General features: G+C 35.0%; 1 protein-coding gene across 13 annotated transcripts in view; it reads right to left on the bottom strand.

Annotated features, from left to right (window-relative positions):
* LOC127873024 (probable serine/threonine-protein kinase pats1) overlaps nucleotides 1-12,800 on the bottom strand; it is a 51,452-nt gene extending 38,652 nt beyond the window's left edge. For 12 of the 13 annotated variants that reach the window (XM_052416566.1, XM_052416570.1, XM_052416573.1 and 9 more), the window contains exons 1-2: nucleotides 11,918-12,800; nucleotides 4,215-4,460 (exon numbers count right to left, since the gene is read on the bottom strand). The gene's annotated coding sequence lies outside the window, so the exon portion shown is untranslated. The remainder of the gene's footprint in view (nucleotides 1-4,214; nucleotides 4,461-11,917) is intronic. The other variant, XM_052416567.1, reaches the window with a different exon arrangement.
* Nucleotides 12,801-18,825: the final 6,025 nt, after the last annotated feature.

The raw sequence follows: 18,825 nt of genomic DNA, 5'->3' as shown, positions 1-18,825 counted from the left end.
GAGTTCTATAATCTCTACTTTGTCCTCTATTTCCTGGTTGACTTTCACCAACAGGTCTGTCTTTGCATGCTGTTCCATGGCTATCTGTTTTTTCATCTCCGAGATACGTCGGGAAGCTGACACTGAATCATCGTCGACTTTAACTTATCTCGTTCTTGTACCACTTCTTTGTATACGGCCATCAGGTCCCTCTTAGAGACGTTGTTCAGGTCCATCCCATTCTCATCCATCTCTGACTGTAGATCAGATGAGAGGCTGTTCTGCATGTGACTGAAGCTCATGTTGGTGCGGAATGAACCCTTGTTTGTCGCAGAGCTGATGGATGAAGTGCTGGAACCAGAGGCCCGAGACGTGACATTACCTGCCCTTGTCTGATTGTTGGGTGAATGAACAGGTATATCAATCTGCTGCTTCACAGGTACTCTGGCCGGGCTGACTTCCACAGACTGGTTAGCCGTAACATAGCCAGACGAATAAAAACTACTGAACCTGTTACTGTCTTCAGGGACTGCTTTTGTTTTTGGCGTGCTCTCTGCGAGTGGGAGGTCACCCTCTTTAATCTCAGCTGTTTCGGGGAGTTCCTGGCAACCAAAACGCCTCTCCAATTTCTCCATGATTGCGTTGTAGGTAATATTTGGTGTCTTATCGGTAATAAGTGTATGGTAATCCCTCGCCGTGTCAGTGAGACACAAGCACAAATAATCCTTCTTCTCCCTTTCACTCCAATCATTCACCACCACATAGCGGTTAAACTTGCTTTTAAACGACTTCCAACTACCCTTTCCACTATACACAAGTGTCTTTGGTTGTTGTGTCAACCTTTGTCGTCTGTCATCATGTCGGTGGGTTCGACAAGCATTATTCTCTCGTTTGGGAACGATGACGCCCTTAATTGCCGGTTGAACATTGGGCTGTACATTTGTACCTGCAGGTAAAACATTAAGTTGTACACTTGTGCCTGACGGTTGAACATTTGTTTGTACATTTGAGCCTGCCGGTTGAACATCTGTACCTGCCGGTGCGAATCCATGGTTTGTTACACTAGCTTGTATTCCGATCCCTTGGTGCCCCTCCATATTAGTGAAAGGCTGTAACTGTCCTTGGGCCGGGTACCACTGCGGATAAGGGTACCATCTGTATGGGGACCCATTTTGTGGCGGTCCTTCCTGCCATGGTGGGAACTGCAATGGTTGTCCAGGGTATGGCTGTTGGATTTGTGGGTACGGACCAGTTGGTTGCACAGATGGGTACTTGTAAGGAAATGGTTGTTGTGATTGTGAAATTGGTCGTGTCTGTACTTGAGTTGGTTGCGCTGACGGGTACTGATGAGGAAATGGTGTTTGTTTTTGTACATTTTGTTGCAATGGTTTCATTTCCTCAAAATAAGCTGAACCTAAATCAATAGTTCTCTCAGCCATGGTCCGTCAATGTCAATTTACTCTCCAAGTTTAGTCAAGTATTTCAAATGAAGTACACCACACACACACATTTGCAATTTAAATGCAATGATATGTAAAACTAATACAAACAAGTATTTTCCTAACTATTCCTGGCTCATAAAAACTTTAATTTCAATATTTATCACACTCACACCCCACCATACAATCAATAAATACTCTTTCTCCACCCAATAAAAAATGGGAGCAAATGAGCACAAGTGTAATAAAACAAATTAATGGCCATCACAACTCAAATAACATATACTATACAAGAGGTCCATGATGGCCCTGAATCGCTCACCTGACTCATTAAGATCAGATGAAAACTATGACCTCTATTGTCTACACAATGTTTTTCTATGATTTGACCTAGTGACCTAGTTCCTGACTCTAGATAACCCAAATACAATCCCAATCCAGATTTCATCAAGGTAAACATTCTGACCACAGTTCATAAATATTGGATGAAAACTGTGACCTCTATTGTCAACACAAGGTTTTTCTATTTATTTGACCTAGATTTTTACCCCAGATGACCCAAATACAATCCCACCCAGATTTCATCAAGAATTCTGACCAAATTTCATAAAGGTTGGATGAAAACTGTGATCTCTAATGTCTACACAAGGTTTTTCTATTATTTGACCTAGTTTTTGACCCCAGATGACCCAAATAAAATCCCAACCCAGATTTCATCAAGATAAACATTCTGACCAAATTTCATAAAGATTGGATGAAAACTGTGACCTCTATTGTCTACAGAAGGTTGTTCTCTTATTTGACCTAGTGACCTTGTTTTTGACCCCAGATGACCCAAATACAATCCCAAACCGGATTTCATCAAGATAAACATTTTGACCAAATTTCATCAAAATTGGATGCAAACTGTGACCTCTACTGTCTACACAAACAAATTGTTGACGGACGGACGCACGGACACACGCAGGCACGCACAACGGACGCCGGACATCACACAATCATAAGCTCACCGTGTCACTTCATGACAGGTGACCTAAAAATATGTGTCGGAGATAAACATGTACAGTTGTGGTTAAAATCCCATAGAAACAAGGGCTGTTTGTAAAACATGCATGCCCCCTATATGGGCTATAAGTTGTAGTAGCAGCCATTGTGTGAATACGTTTTTTGTCACTGTGAATGGTGGTGGTGGTGGTGGTGTAGTAGTAGTAGTAGTAGTAGTAGTAATAGTAGTTGTAGTAGTAGTAGTAGTAGTAGTAGTAGTAGTAGTAGTAGAAGTAGTAGTAGTTAGTAGAAGTAGTAGTAGTAGTAGAAGTAGTAGTAGAAGTAGTAGTAGTAGTAGTAGTAGTAGTTAGTGGTAGTAGTAGTAGTAGTAAGGTTAAAGTAGTAGTAGTGGTATAAAGTAGTAGTAGTAGTGGCGTAAGTAGTAGTAGAAGTAGTAATAGTAGACGTGGTGGTGGTGTGGGTAGTAGTACTAGTAGTAGTAGTAGTAGTAGTAGAAGTAGTAGTAGTAGTAGTAGAAGTAGTAGTAGTAGTAGTAGTAGTAGTAGTAGCAGTAGCAGCATTACAAGACCAATACTTAAGAATGATCAAATGGGAAAGGTAACATAGCACCGGCAGTAAATATGGGGCTCATTTACAGGTCAGATTTGGAATCTCTGCTGTAAAATGAGATTTTGAATGAATTAAAGGGAGGCAAATCTGTAATAAAAAGAACATGCATAAACCGTAGTTGTTTCCCTTGTTTGAACCATGCTAAATCCTTATAAGTTTGGAAAGAATTGGATGAAAAATTTGGACTTTATTGCATAAACACCATTTTCTCAATTCAAGGGGAGGTAATTCTGTACTTCATGGACCAATAATGATCATTTTTTGTAGGGTTTGTGTCCACATTGATATAAAGACACTGTGCAAATTTGGAAAGGATCGGACAAAAAATGTGGAAGATTTTTGAAAGTTTTCACAAAATAGGCAAAAACGAATAAACATGCAAAGTTCAACGAGCTCCTGCGGCCATGTTTTTTGACGAATCAAATTTCTTTGAACAACTTTTTCAGGGAAGCCCTCAAAGGTCATCCCTGTGAAATTTTTTGAAAATCTGATGAGCGGTTTCTGACAAGAAGATTTTTTAAGGTTTTTACCATATATGGTCATGGCGGCCATCTTGGTTATGTGATCAAAATTTTTTAACAATTCTTTTGTCCCATGACCTAGGGATGCTCCACATGAAATTTAGTTGACATTGGCTCAATGGTTTAGTAGAAGAAGATGTTTACAAATTGTTTACAGACGGACGCAAGGACGCCGGACGCTGAGTGATCACAATAGCTCACCTCGAGCTATCGCTCAGGTGAGCTAAAAATGTAACACCCAGTATTTGGTACCGGGTATTTGTTCTTTAGTGATTGTGATTATTAATAGGGTCAAGTATAAATATTGTTCAATAGAGTGTGGTTATCTAAATGACTCCAGTGTAATAATATTAAATTGTTGAAGGGACTAGGTTTCAATCACGCAACAATACTTAATAGTAAATCTTTTTCTCAACCTGATTAAAATGGACACACAAAAATGGTATCAAATAGACATAAGTGTAATAAAACAAATGGCCATAAACACCAAAAATTTATGTATCCAAAATATAACACCCAGTATCTAATGCCGGGTATTATAGCCATAGATAACTCTCAATATTGATAGAGACCCAGTATGAATAGTATTTAATGATATGCAATTATTTTAATGACTCCAGGATAATAGGCAACTATTACAGGAAATGGATTGGGTTTATACCTATAACCTCAACTCAACCAGACACTGCCGGTAAAGTATGATGCAGGTTATGCGCGATCCCCAGCGTTGCCGGAGAACCGATAGTCCCTCTGCTCACTGCGACTGTGCGATCCCCAGCGATGCCCGAGAACCGACAGTCCCTCTGCTCACTGCGACTGCCCGATCGCAATGCACGTCTCCTCTGTACCCTCAAGGTCAGATACCTCCGGATGCAGGAACTCGTGCACTGGCTAGGCTGGAACACAACTAATGTAGAAACAAAGACATTAAATGATTATTCTCCAAAAACAATTAATGGCAAAGATTTTAATCACCCTGATAGCACTAGGTTGAAAAGAAACTGAAATATTTTTCAGTGTATTTGGTTTACTGTACTAAATTAATTACTAATTGCTTTAGAGTAAATACGGTATTGCTACAGGTGCGCTCTTTAGGAAGTAGAAAAGCTTTACGGTAAACCAAAATATGCTTGTAGTATATCCAGTCACTCAGAAAATTTACAGTTTCAACTATGCATACACCAGTACTGATACTAATATATGATGAAGCAATAAAGAAAGTTGACAATATTTGTAATAATATTACAATGAAATGAAAATGACACTATTTCCTAAGTATTTAAATTTATTTTTTTGTTCAAAAAAATAAAATAAAAATCCAGGTTGAAATAAACTGCAATTGCTATTGCACTCCAATATTAACTAGCGCAACTAATTACAATTATTAGTTACACTAAATATCAATGAACAATAGATGCAATTGCTGGAATTCCAATCACCGGAAAGTAAACAATGGCAACAACCAATGAAAAATGGGGTATCCCGAGCTATTTATAGATGGTTGTTAAATCCGGGAAATTTAAAAACTCGCAGAGAAATATCAATAATTATAATGAAATTACGTCTCAAAAGAATAAATCTTCAAACTTTCAGATAAACTAAAGATGGGTTTTACTAATGCATGAAAGTACACGTACGTTTACTGTTTAATACGGGCAAAAGCCCGCGAAGCGGGCGTTGACCGTTCATACATATGGGAATTTAGACATAAAATTACATAAGAATACCACATATGGATACATCTCGAAAAAATTTGCCACGCGACATATATTTTCGCGATGCTATTTATGACCTTGAACAAATCAAAAACACTTTTGACATGTGCTAAATCACATGTAAATACATACCTTGGGAAAAGTTATATCAATGACATAATAATTGTGTAGCGAATTGCACTAAATATTCTCGCATTATTTGTTTTTTTCGCAACCGTTCCAGAATTAAGTCATTACTCAATTATCTCCCCTAAATGCTCTTCTTCAGTGGGTATAAGCCGAAGACTGGTTCACTACATATAGTGGCAGTCTTTACCAAACACAATTTAGGTGAACATAACCCGTCTATAATATATTGCAGAATCTCAGATTTCTGTCGAATTCATTTGCTTTGATCTTTTCGATATCATATTGTTATTATAATCCTGACAAATCACAAACGCTTGTTAAAAAATTATTTGTTTTAAACATTATAGTTGGCATCTCTATTCTTCCAGTATTCTCGCGGTATTTCAATAACGACACCCTACTGTTTATTTGTCAGAATTTGTGACGCATTTTCCATTCGCTCTCAGAAAGAAGTTTTACGTGTGACCATGAGCAATATTCTGGTAAGTTTTCGTTGTTATCCACCAGAAACACATTTATTCACAAAATTTAAAGATATTCCGATCTAACTTTTTAGTCTTTTAGCTTTAATTTTTAACGTATTTACACCTCGTCTGCTCGCACTTTACCGATATCCCGAAAGGTTACATATCACTATAATTAGTTTAGGCCTAAAACCACAAAATCCGATACCGTTGGATTTCCGTACCACAATCTTACGTAAAAAATCAAATCTTCCAGATTCGAAATCAACAAAAAACAAGACATTTATAAATTGTCTGCATTATTGATCAAATTTTAAGATATGTGTTGGTTTTCCGTTTTTAGAAGCTGTTCTGCCAAGGCAAGAGCTGGGCATCATACAAACCATTCTATCCAGCAAAACTGACAGTTTTGGTTTACAGAAATCAACAAAGGAGGGATTCCTGAACTATCAAAATTTCCAAGCTATACACACAGTTATTATCTGTGGTGATCTTTATTGGTTCTGTTTGTTTACTTGGATGGAACATGTGTGAACGTTTATAGAACTTTGAAAAAGTCTATATATGTCTATATATAAACAAAAATCAGCTATGGTATAATAAGATCAGATGTGCAAACAATGTCAAAGGGTTGTTAAATTAACAATTTGAAGGCAATTATGCTGAAAAAATATGAAAGTTCCCATGCAAATTTTGTCTGTATATCGACAAGTGTCTGCCGATAATTGTCAAACTAGTAATAAAAAACTTACCACAAGTATGTAAAAGCACTAAGTACCTGTGATCATTTTTAGTAAGATAGTGTAATTCTAAACAGTAGCAAATAGCTTGTTTAGTAAATGCATAATGCAATTAATATGATTTCCGTTCTATTGTGTAATTAATAAATCTGTTGTTACTTGTTAATCCATGATAAATGTTTTATGGCTAGTACAAAACCAGCAATTTTAATTTTGTAAAAGGTAATATTATGACACCACTTTGTAATTTCATATACGTAAATATTCTTGAAATGTAGGTTGATGACAGTGTTTTAGTTTACTTATTTTGTAACTATTATTTTATGTGCAAATAAATGATGTGAAGTGTTTTGCATCTCCACACAATACCACATACCTTTTTATATATGTACTGTGTTATGTGTTATTTGAATGTTTAAGTAAAAAAATATGGATGATATAACATGATGCATTCTAATATTTGCATTCAAATTGTAACTAAAAAGCTAAGTGTATGCAGTTTAGACTGTGATTTTAGAATTGCTACAAAATGGCTAGTTTTCTACTGTACTGTGCTGTGTGCTAAATGCAACTGCTTTAGCAAGCTGTCAGGTTGAATTGAGACATTTGATGAAACAAACTGTTTCCTCGGTAGGACCTGTGTCTATATAATAGTGTTTTATCCAGGCCTTTTTAGCGTTGCGGCGCCACGCCGCTTTTTTGAAGCGCCTCGCTGCCCCTTTCAAAGCAAATCAGCGCCACGCCCTGCGCGACCTTATTGATAACATCTTAATTGCCTCTTAACCAAGCTTCTTAGCCGACTATTATCAGCGAAGATTCGCGCGGTTGTGAATTCGTCATGCGTGAATAACCATGTGTCAAAATCCAGGGTCTTCCCCAGGCCATTTAAGCACCCCTTGCCGGGGCGCTTGAATTTCGAAATCAGAGTCCCCGGGGCGCTTGAAATTTTCCGATCAGTGTATTCTTCAGTAAAAGAAAGTGGAGATTGTCCAAAAAAATCAAGGTTTCCCTATCAGTGTATCATTATTCCCTGTTTTAAAAGAGCACTCGGTACCTACTTTCACAAGTAATCGCCATAAACACCACATGGGGTAATGGATAATCTACTGATAAGAGAATAGCATGACGCGCGTATCGATTATTCTAGCCACATTACACGGTCATTTAAATGCAGACAAGGATGTATCTGGTAACTTTCCAGTCGTCAAACTGTGAAGTTCATCGTCCAATCGGTTACGCGAATGCTTATGAGGACGGGGTAAACTATCGACCATTATTTTTAATTGACGTCGGGCATGAAGTAAGAGTTTATCGCAGCTTGATTAGCAAGTAGTTGTACCATTTGAGTAATATAAAACCGGTAATTAGTACAGTACAGAACATTAAAGACGGTTTTGGGCATCATCATCACACCTTTTTACTGTAAACAAGTGTTACCTATGACTCATAATTAATACGAGAAATTAATTGCAAGTGGTAAACAATTAATTATTATAGCGGTTACAATTATGTGATAACAATTTATTTAATTCCAGTACATGTATATTTCAACATGTCCATTTAAAGAACTGATTCACCTCGTTTTTCTGACATTTATTCGACACGTAATGCGCTTTTACAAATTTTCGTTGAATTAATTACGCACACTTGTAAATGTTTCGTCCGATAATCGATAGTTATAAGACTGATGATGGCAACCGGCCGTGATCCTCTTGGACAACGTGAATTTCATGCATAATTCCGTCAAAATATTTATTCGACTCGTAAAGTGTGTAAACAAATTATCGTTGAATTTATAACGCAACGGTTAATATTTGTTGAAATCTCAAAGGGGAATAATTAAATTTGTAATCCGAAACCCATTACCGTAAGTCGATGTTAACGCGTTTTTAATCCGAAACACACTTCCGAATGTAAATGTTACCGCAACGTTAAATATGTTTGCTTCAAGTTAGCAGTGCAAATTTATTTTGTGTCGAATCTTTTCCCAATTAAAAAGAGCGCGAAAATTATGCAGCATGTACAACGTCGCGTCTATTGCATACAAATGGCGTGTATTGAGCGTTTTAACAAGCACACAACAGGTCAGGGGATTGACGCATATTCAGAGGCAATATTTCATCAAATCTATAAATAGTCACTTAAAAAATGGAAAGGTTTGTGTTAAAGAAATAACTGAAAGCTTTTATCGTAAATATTTGCCAGAAAGAGATTGATAAAAACGGAATAAACGGGATTATCGGGTAATAAATAGAAACTTGAAAAATAGTAAGTATACAGTAATAGAGTCGGGTTGAAACGGATGTATTGGGGAATCGTTAGAGTCGGGATTTTACTATCTGTGCGGAAAAGTTTTAAAACAATTTAAACAATATGAAAAAATATATTTTTAAATTTTTGAAGAGTCATAGCACACCAAATGACGTCTATTGACGCTGTTTTTCTTTGAGTTATAACGCACCACAGAACGTGAATTGACACGTTAAATTAAAAAAATCAACGTCGGGAGGGGACACCCCTCACGAACCCACCCCCGGGGCGCCTGAACAAATTCCTGGGGAAGGCACTGAAATCAATCGATAATTTCATTGGCTTTGTAACACTTATCGGTCCGGATACAATCGTGCACAGTTACTGAGGAGACTTGATGAAAACCTCGATGTTATTCATGTGTAAATTGTGCATTTCATGCATAATTCAGTTATATCAAAACATTTATTTTTACGCGTAATTAAATTTAAAAAAAACACCAGTTGTATCTGTAAAATATTTATTTGATTTCAATTTAATGGGTAGCTCATTTAACAGTATTCTAAGACTTCTTTGAAAAGCTATAGTTTGTTTAAGATATATATCCTATGGTGTTAAATCTTGTTTTTTGTTACTACATGAAAATATAAAACACATAATAAAATATACATTCAGGATTTTGTTGGTTTAATTATTCAACAATAAATCTCAAAACTATACATACAATGTTTGTGTGTAACAAAGCTTGTTATTAAGTCACTATAGAGATATATTTGTGCCCTTTTTATGGATGTCGCGCGCTAAAGTGCCCTTTTTTTAAATGTTGCACCACGCCCCTTTTCCTTCCTGCATAAAACACTATATGACATACCATGACGTCGAAAGTCTACAAGACCTACTAGGTAGAAAGAGTAATGTACTTCGACGTACAATTTTCACCAACCCTTTAGTGTTAGCCAATCAGAAGACACCTTACGTCTGTTGCTTTTAGAGATATTTGACATTGAACATTATTATTATTATTATTTATACCGAATTATGCGACTATCAACTGCTTACTCATAGATATTGTGCGTATGTATTAAACATTATTATTATTTATACCAAATACGCACAATACCAGTTAGCCGTCGATAGTCGCATAATTTGGTATAAATAACCCACTTAAGGGATCAATACAGAGACCTCCCAGTGACTTTGCCAGTTAGCAGACATCCCATCCACTATACCACAGACACCGAACCAGCTATAAATTCCTGTGGCTAGAAAACAAAAAACAAATAAGATGCTAGATCTTTAAGCTTGGAACATGTAACTCGTTTTAAGATTGATTTTTTTGAATGCATTACTTAATTATTGCAACAATTATAATATTTTGAACACAATTATGTCCGTATACTTATTAAAAATACATGGTTATCAAAAAAACTTAAAAAGCTTTTGCCCGTAAATTAGGTAGCACCTATAATCATATTAATGAGTTTAGTCCAGAAACTATTCTGAAACCATGCAAATATTCCAGAAAAATGAACTGAAAGGTTAATTCACAAAATTAATATAATAAATGAACAAATGTACAATGCAATCGTCAATAATGACTGACGACACGTGCAAAAACACTTTTACCGATCGAAGCACAAATTCACATACAGGCACTGACCTTCTTACATACTATATGCTTGCAAGATAGAAACAGTATTGAGTGGGCGCTACTTGAACGTCAGATTAGCTTTAAATCAGTTGACAGCTCATCCTGGTTCATACAAGTTCAGCATATAATGTGGAAGTACGAGTTGGGGACTGTTGCTGACAACACACCCAAGAAGGGAAAATGGAAGACACGTGTACTCAAGGCGGTTCATAGCTACTGGAGTGATCAAATAGACAGTTTAACACCCTTATATTCTACATTGTTTTTCCTGAGACAAGATAAGTATGTGCCTGGTAAGATTCTCCCTTTGCTCTCATTGGAATATACGGCCAGAGAGTCAGAACGGTTAAAAACAAAGGTACGGTTACTCACAGGGACTTACATGCTCCAAACAAAACGTAAGAACTTTAACCAGTATGACATAAACCCAACATGTCAGATGTGTGGTGAAGAGAACGAAACCGCAGAACATTTTGTGCTCAAGTGTAGTGCCCTACATAGTGTTAGACAGTCAATTATGGTAGACATAGAACGACAGTGGGGGCGATAACAGAGACTTCATTTAATACTTTACCCGTAGACGAACAGCTCTACATACTCATCAACAGTTGGCCAACTTTAAAGACTTTCCTGAAAACCCATTTGTCTTCAGAATTTCACGAGTTTGAGAAGCATTGTGGACGGTTGTTGTACGGTCTGGACAGGACACGTCAGTTGCTCTTGGTGACCAATGCAAGCCAGCGACCACCCCGTACCAAACACACACAAAAAACAAACTAAAGAAGGGCATAATTCTTAAATAAACTGGCAATAGTGTTTATTGGGTATTTTTATTCAAGGCAATACAATTCTAATGTATGTACAGAAGCACTCTCCGGCCTTCCGTAAATTCATTTAATGATTTATTTTTATTTTTATCTCATTTAATATTTTAACAACTAATGAAAAATCGCGCGTACAGTTCTAAGTCGCATATATTCGCGATTAGTGGATAGACTTATATTCTAGTGAAAGGTGTGTGATTTAAGGAGTGAATAGTGTGAACGTGTAATATAGTGTTTATATTCGGTGGAGGATTATTCACTGTCTACAAACGATTGTTTGGTTCCTCTACAAAGGGGGTTCAAGAAGATCACAGAACAGAACAGAACAGATGGCGGACAATTTTCCGCGAAAACCTAAATCGCAAAAATATCAAAATATTGTTGCACTTTCATAAAATGCAAAATTAAACGTCACTATTGTACAGTTTCTGCACAATCTTGACAATAAAATGAGTCATACCACAGCGGAACAATCATAAAATCAAACCACACAGGCGGGTATGTTCCCGCAAAGGTTCAATTTTTGGAACTGCGAAAGTTGCAAAAATTATTGCTCGCAGCGCCAGTGAAGTAAATACTGTTAGTACTTACCTAAAATAAAGATGTCTCTGTTCCAAGATCCCTCAGGACATGTTTGGAGACACAAATCAGGGGACAAAAATACCACTCGTCCGCTCGTATTGACGAGTGAAATCTTGACAGGACGAGTGGATTTTCCTGAAGCTCTCGTCCTACAGGACGAGTGAAAATAAGCTGACAATAAAATATGTATTTTCTGACAAGTAAGACTCGTTTTCATTAAATAAAATCATTGTCTTAAAGCATATCTATTCCGAAAGTAGAACGCAAATGAACCGGAAATTGCAATTGTAAATTTCATACAGCAGGTGCGCGTTGTTATGCAAAACTGTGTCCCGAGTAAATATTGACTTTTTGGTGTAAACTTTGCGCGTCCATGTTGACAGGGAACCATCCGACTGCATTCACTGTAAGTATTGATTTTTAAAGAATTATTTAACCCCGAAGAACGGCTTTAAACCAGTCTGAATTTCGTCAGAAAAGGACTGACAAACGAGCGTTCTTTAAAGTTGGCGGGAGCGATGTTCAAACGTCCGAAACGGAAAGCACACGAGCATTAGAAAAAAGGAAAACAAAAAATGTTCTTCATTTATTAATTTGTGTTCCTCATAAATAAAGTAACTTATTTCACTGCTTTTGTGATCAGCTGGCATGAATAACTGAGTAAGCAGCATTTTAGCAGTGATATAAGAAACTGTATTAATCATATCAGCCCTTTGCAATCTTTATTTCACACATATTTGAAGGACAAGATCATGTGTTGGCAGGACGAGTGAAAATTTTAATGCACTTGTCCTGCAGGACGAGTGCAGTTTAGAAATATTTTTGTCCCCTGCAAATACACAAGATGAACACAGATACAAAAGTAGACGTCCGTCCAGATGTAAGGCTACAGTATGACTGTCGATTATCTGCATTGGTTTCCGGTCAATCGATTAGCCTCCGCCGTACTGTTCTGGTTACACACCAGTAAATTTACCACAAAATGTTTTAATGAATGTAATATCTTTATAATGTTTTGGACTATTATTCCAAAGGAAGAAATATATTAATCCTATCAGTATCGTCCGGTTTCTTTTATGAAGAATGACTCAAACAGTATTGGGAATCTTATTAAATTAAGATAATGTAAAAATAACAACCGTTATAAGCGCTCATTTGTAACAAATTAATGTGAAAAGGCGCATGACATGGATTTTGTTATAGATTAGAGGGCTAGCAATTTAAAACACGTATCACATATACAAAGCTTCTTGGGTATATACATTTTACATTCATATCCGTTAATGTGTGTAGTAAATTATTATAATCAGATAAATTATGAATTATACAAGAAATGATTGCTTTAGAGTTATTTATCGGCCAAGTGGTGATACCGAAATTATTTTCTGAATCGATTATACCAATATTTGATTACCATGTGCATATTATTGTTTTTTCAATTTCAGGTGCAAACATATTAAATAAATATTTGCCAATCGAACATTTTTTCTGACTGTCACCAGTAACTACACGTTACAATTTATTCGTGCACCTTGCTTTTATATTTTACCCATTTACACACATGTAGCGTTATTTAAATGTGCCTTTGAATTGAATCATAATTTTGCTTTAGTTATTATACAATGTCAAATAAATAAAGCTTGGTTACAGAAAACCACAAAATATTGTGTTTATTTTTTATATTTACAGACCGGTAATAAAATATCTATCATCACGATCATAATTATGTATTGCTTTCGAGAAACAGACACCGCCAGCCATTATGCAATATCAATAAAACTGTTCAGACTACCCTGGTAATGTCTGCTGCGAACATGCCAAACATTGATAAATGGGCCTAAAGAGCCACACGGTAGTCATAAAATGCGGGAAAAATCTCCGTTTCATTCACATAAATCTGTATTTAATTTCAATTTATTTTATTGTTGGGTGAATGTTTACCGAAGAGTCAATTAAGTTGCCGACTCAACACGAAAAAGTAGTTTTAACTATTCGCGAAATTCGCGCTCACATATTTTCCTTTGTTAACAAAGATAAATATACAAAGATAAGAGCATAATATAATAGAAAAATAATGTTATTGTCGATTAAACAGTACATGCTTAGCGTGATTTATACATCGACATAAATTGAAGAAAAACATGTATTAAATAAAAGTATGCTCTATGTTTGGAAGGAATATGTGTTAAATAAATTTACAAACATATTGACAATAATTCTATTTTTTCCTTTTTCCTTTTGAATGCGTTAAAAAGAAACAATTTTAAAATGTCTTCATAGCAAACATGAATATCTATGTTAAGAAAATATTATTATGTTTTAAATTAATAATAAAACTATTTGTGTATATAGACAGAACATCGGTAACGGCATGCTTATTATATTACGTATGCACCTTTGAATGTGCATATATATTTTGATCTGTACAAAATGATTTCATTTAACATACAATTCGGACGCAATAAAAACTCTCTAGTAACTTGAAGAACTGGAACAAACTGAAATATACAAGTGGTATCGTGATAATGAAAGCCTATAACGAACAGAGGTCCATTATTCCTTCGTGATGACAACCGCATATTACAATTATAATCTGGAATATGGATTTTAATTATCTACATATCAAAGCATCCAAATCGGGATTTGAATTTTTCATATGAAAAGTACTTAATAGCTTTGATTGAAAAGTATTTTTTTTAAATGTGTTCACTGTACATCGTCAAACAATAACTAAACACGTTTGTTTCACGTTCAATTATTCCTTTATTAAGAATTATGTAAAAATGTTGCAATTAAAAACGTCTATATTATTTATGTCATAACACATTAAAAAAACAACATACAACTAAGTTAGTAATTTTGTAAATAAAATTACTCGATTTATAAATAAATACTTGTATTTGTATCGTGAAACATTAGACACATAAGTGTCATCGTTCACCAACTTCGATATAACATGAAAATTTGCGAAATCACATTAAAGTAAATATTAAAATATTGTCATAACATTTTAATGATGTGTGTATGTATAAGTTATAAACCAATATGAAGTCCATGAACAAAGAATTGTTCACGTTGGAACACCAGACCTTAAAATAATATGTTAAAACTAAGTATTCTGATCAGAAAATCCTGTTAAATATTAAGCATACAAATTTTAGATATTAAACTATTAACAATTAACACAGGTATGTTTGCTTTAGAGGGTTAATTCCGGCCAAGAATATCCTGATATGCGAATATTGCATGTTCTAAGATTTGGTCGTAAATGAATTCCATCAACAGAATATAGCATTATAAAAATAGCTTTATTTCACAGAAATACATTTAAGTCAATATTGACGCAGAGAATAGAATCGAAATTGGACGACGTAAGGCAAAAGGATATTTGAACAGCTAGGCATATATACATATCTGCGAAACTCTTACATAAAAAATACAAAAGAAATATACGCCAACATTACAATAAAACAACGATTATTTTTTTCTATATAAAACAACACTTAAGAATTCGCAATATCTCATCACACATTGAAGCTGCATGCATATGTTTATAAAAAAACATATGTAGCCTAAATTTATAAGAAAATAATATCAAGCTTTCCTTATCGTCGCCTAGGTAAGACAAAAAACGTAGTTACAATAGTATCAGTCGAGAAAATAGATATAGGTATTAAGTCACAGTGTTGTACAAAGTGAGTGCCTTTTTCTAAAATGTCCAATACGTGGATTTATTGAAAAAAGACTGCATATATACGGTATATGCCGTATAATGCAATACATTTGACAGTTAAATGTGATTTCAAAATGAAACAAAGAATAACAAAGAAATATTCAATCTCTCTTTATATACGATGCCTGTATAACAAAGCTTTTCAGTGCGTTTTCAAATAAATGCTGAAGAATAATCATATAATCACAACTGTTCCATTGCTGCCGCCGCTGCTGCTGCTGCTGCTGCTGCTGCTGCTACTACTACTACTACTACTACTACTACTACTACTGCTACTACTACTACTACTTCTACTTCTACTACTACTACTACTACTACTACTACTACTACTACTAGTGTTTTTCCCAGGAGGGCAAAGGGGCATGGCGCATTACTTTCAAAAAGGGCATTTTAGCGCGCAGTTTAGGCAAAAAAGGGCAAAAACGTTCCCTGAATACCTGAATTACGGGGAAACATGTAATCGCATCAGAAGCAGTTGTGGAAAAAATAACATATAAACAAGCACATTTAATGGTAATTGATGTATTTAACTTACTATGATTTATATTAATATATTTACCTTGAAATGTACATTTAAGTTCCATGCTGTTTCAATAAACTGTACAGCGAGACACACATAAAAAAGCAATATATGCATATGAATCTGATTATACACAGATCCACTAACATATAAATGAAACCATGTTTGTCTTATCCCATTTTCTAACAATAATCTTGCCAGATGTTTAAAATAACATTGCGAGTAAATTGATCGCTAACAATATGCAAACGCTCGTTTCCGTGACATACATCCACCGAGTAGATTACAAATAAATAAATAATGTTGTTGCTATCTAAAACATTTTTATGCATCGTTGATTATCACAGACATTTCATTAATTCCTACTTAATGTTAATCTCCATCGTTAATTCGATCGTTTACGACGTTATTTGCCATTTTTGCCGAGTCGCAATTAAATTCTGTATAGTCCATGTTGTTAAAATGTCAAATGATGTAAGCGACAGGTGCGCATAGCAACGTTAAATCGTATACGCGATTCGCATTTTGATAAATTAGTATACGTCTCAGTAATTATTTTAATAATTAGATCTAACTATCTTAAAGACGCAAGCGATAAAGAATAAATTTGTTTGTGTTTTTAAATGTAATTATGCGTAAAAATATATGTTTTGATATAAAACATGAATAATGCATGCAATGCACAATTGCCACGAGAATAACATCGAGTTTTTCATCAAAAGTCTTCGAAGTAACGATTTTATTTCGTGGAGAAGTACACATTGCCGACCGATAAGTGCGCTTGGTATAACATATCCTCTGAAAATATCGATTGATACTGACACGGGGTTATTCACGCATGACTAATTCACAGCTTTGGAGCAGTCTACCTATAAATCGAGCACTGTAATAGATTAAATCTGCTCAATTAATAAAGTCGATTAGACGTTGACGTCTCTCGAGTAAATCAAGCACAGTCGGAGCGTCACAGACAATCAAGGACGCTGATTTTGCGGACCAAGTTAAGTCATAAGGCAATAAAGATGTTATCGATAAGGGCGCGTGGCGAAATTTGCCTTTGAAAAGAAGGGCGCGTGGCGAAATTTGCCTTTGAAATGGGTAGAGTGGCGATCCGGGAGGGCGGCGTGGCTTTTCGCCATGCTAAAATGGCCTGGGAAAAACACTACTACTGCTACTACTACTACTACTACTACTACTACTACTACTACTACTACTACTACTACTACTACTACAACTACTACTACTACTACTACTACTACTACTACTACTACTACTACTACTACTACTACCACTACTACTACTTCTACTAGTACCACTACTACTTCCTACTACTACTACTACTACTACTACTTCTCTACTACTACTACTACTACTACTACTACGTCTACTACTTCTACTACTACTACTACTACTACTACTACTACTACTACTACTACTACTACTACTACTATGACTACTACTACTACTACTTCTACTACTACTACTACTACTTCTACTACTACTACTACTACTACGACTACTACTACTACTACTACTACTACTACTACTACTACTACTACTACTACTTCTACTACTACTACTACTACTACTACTACTACTACTACTACTACTACTACTACTACTACTACTACTACTACAACTACCACTACTAGTTTTACTATTAGTTGATACTGAATAATCGCGGATTGAGAGTTGTTGTAGTCTTGTTGAATGTGCATGTATGTGAATGTTATCTTCAATTGATGGTATTGTATAATTGTTGCTGGAGTAATTTGGCCGCATCTGTAACGATATTATTTAATTTTCCTCTAGCAAATATATCCTTTTAGATCATCTATATTTTTGGCATAGATGGTCGACGTTTGGGTATGATTACATTAAATTGACCTGTCGCAGAGTGTATATAGGTGGAGATATTATTTTTATACCTTATAGATTGATCTCTTAATAAAATGATAGTGTTTAATATTCACTAAGGAACCATATCCCTATAGATCAACTATAGTTTCGTTTTCGTTTAGGTGGTCAACAAAGGGATAATACTAAAACTATACTTAACTACAATTAAGTGTAACATAGATGGAGTTATTATATTATATCACTGAAACTTAAACGTTATAAACTTTTATTAATCCGATATTTCGAATGAAAAACTATACAAGTTTAAAGCTGGATTTATGCGATCATATTTGTCCTTACCTCATTTTTATGTATTTTCCTATTTAAAAAAACCCGCAGAGCTTTAAATTAATAAAAAAGAAAACTATCGTATATATAAAGTTTGAAATAATAAGATTTTTCAATTATGAAATTTGGTTCAGAATAATGTTATACGCGTTGCAATTATTAAGCTATGTTTGCCATCATGTGGTAACTATTGTGTAATCACAATCTCACGAAAATATGTTTATTTTTGTATTGTAAATTGATCTTTCTTTGAAATGATGAAAGATTCGTATTTACTTCAAACATGATGTTATTGAATATGCAGGTCAATTAATTTCAATTCATTTAAATAGAACTTTAATCTTTAAAAATATATCATAAATATATAACCATTCGTTTAATGAATTGAAATTAATTAAAATCAGAATATAATAGTTAAATCTGACTTACGCGTGTTAAGCTTATCGTCATTTACACACATATACAATATATACAAAT

This window comes from Dreissena polymorpha, chromosome 3, assembly GCF_020536995.1.
Source record: "Dreissena polymorpha isolate Duluth1 chromosome 3, UMN_Dpol_1.0, whole genome shotgun sequence".
Lineage (NCBI taxonomy): Eukaryota > Metazoa > Mollusca > Bivalvia > Myida > Dreissenidae > Dreissena > Dreissena polymorpha.
This window is presented reverse-complemented; position numbering and strand designations above follow the sequence as displayed.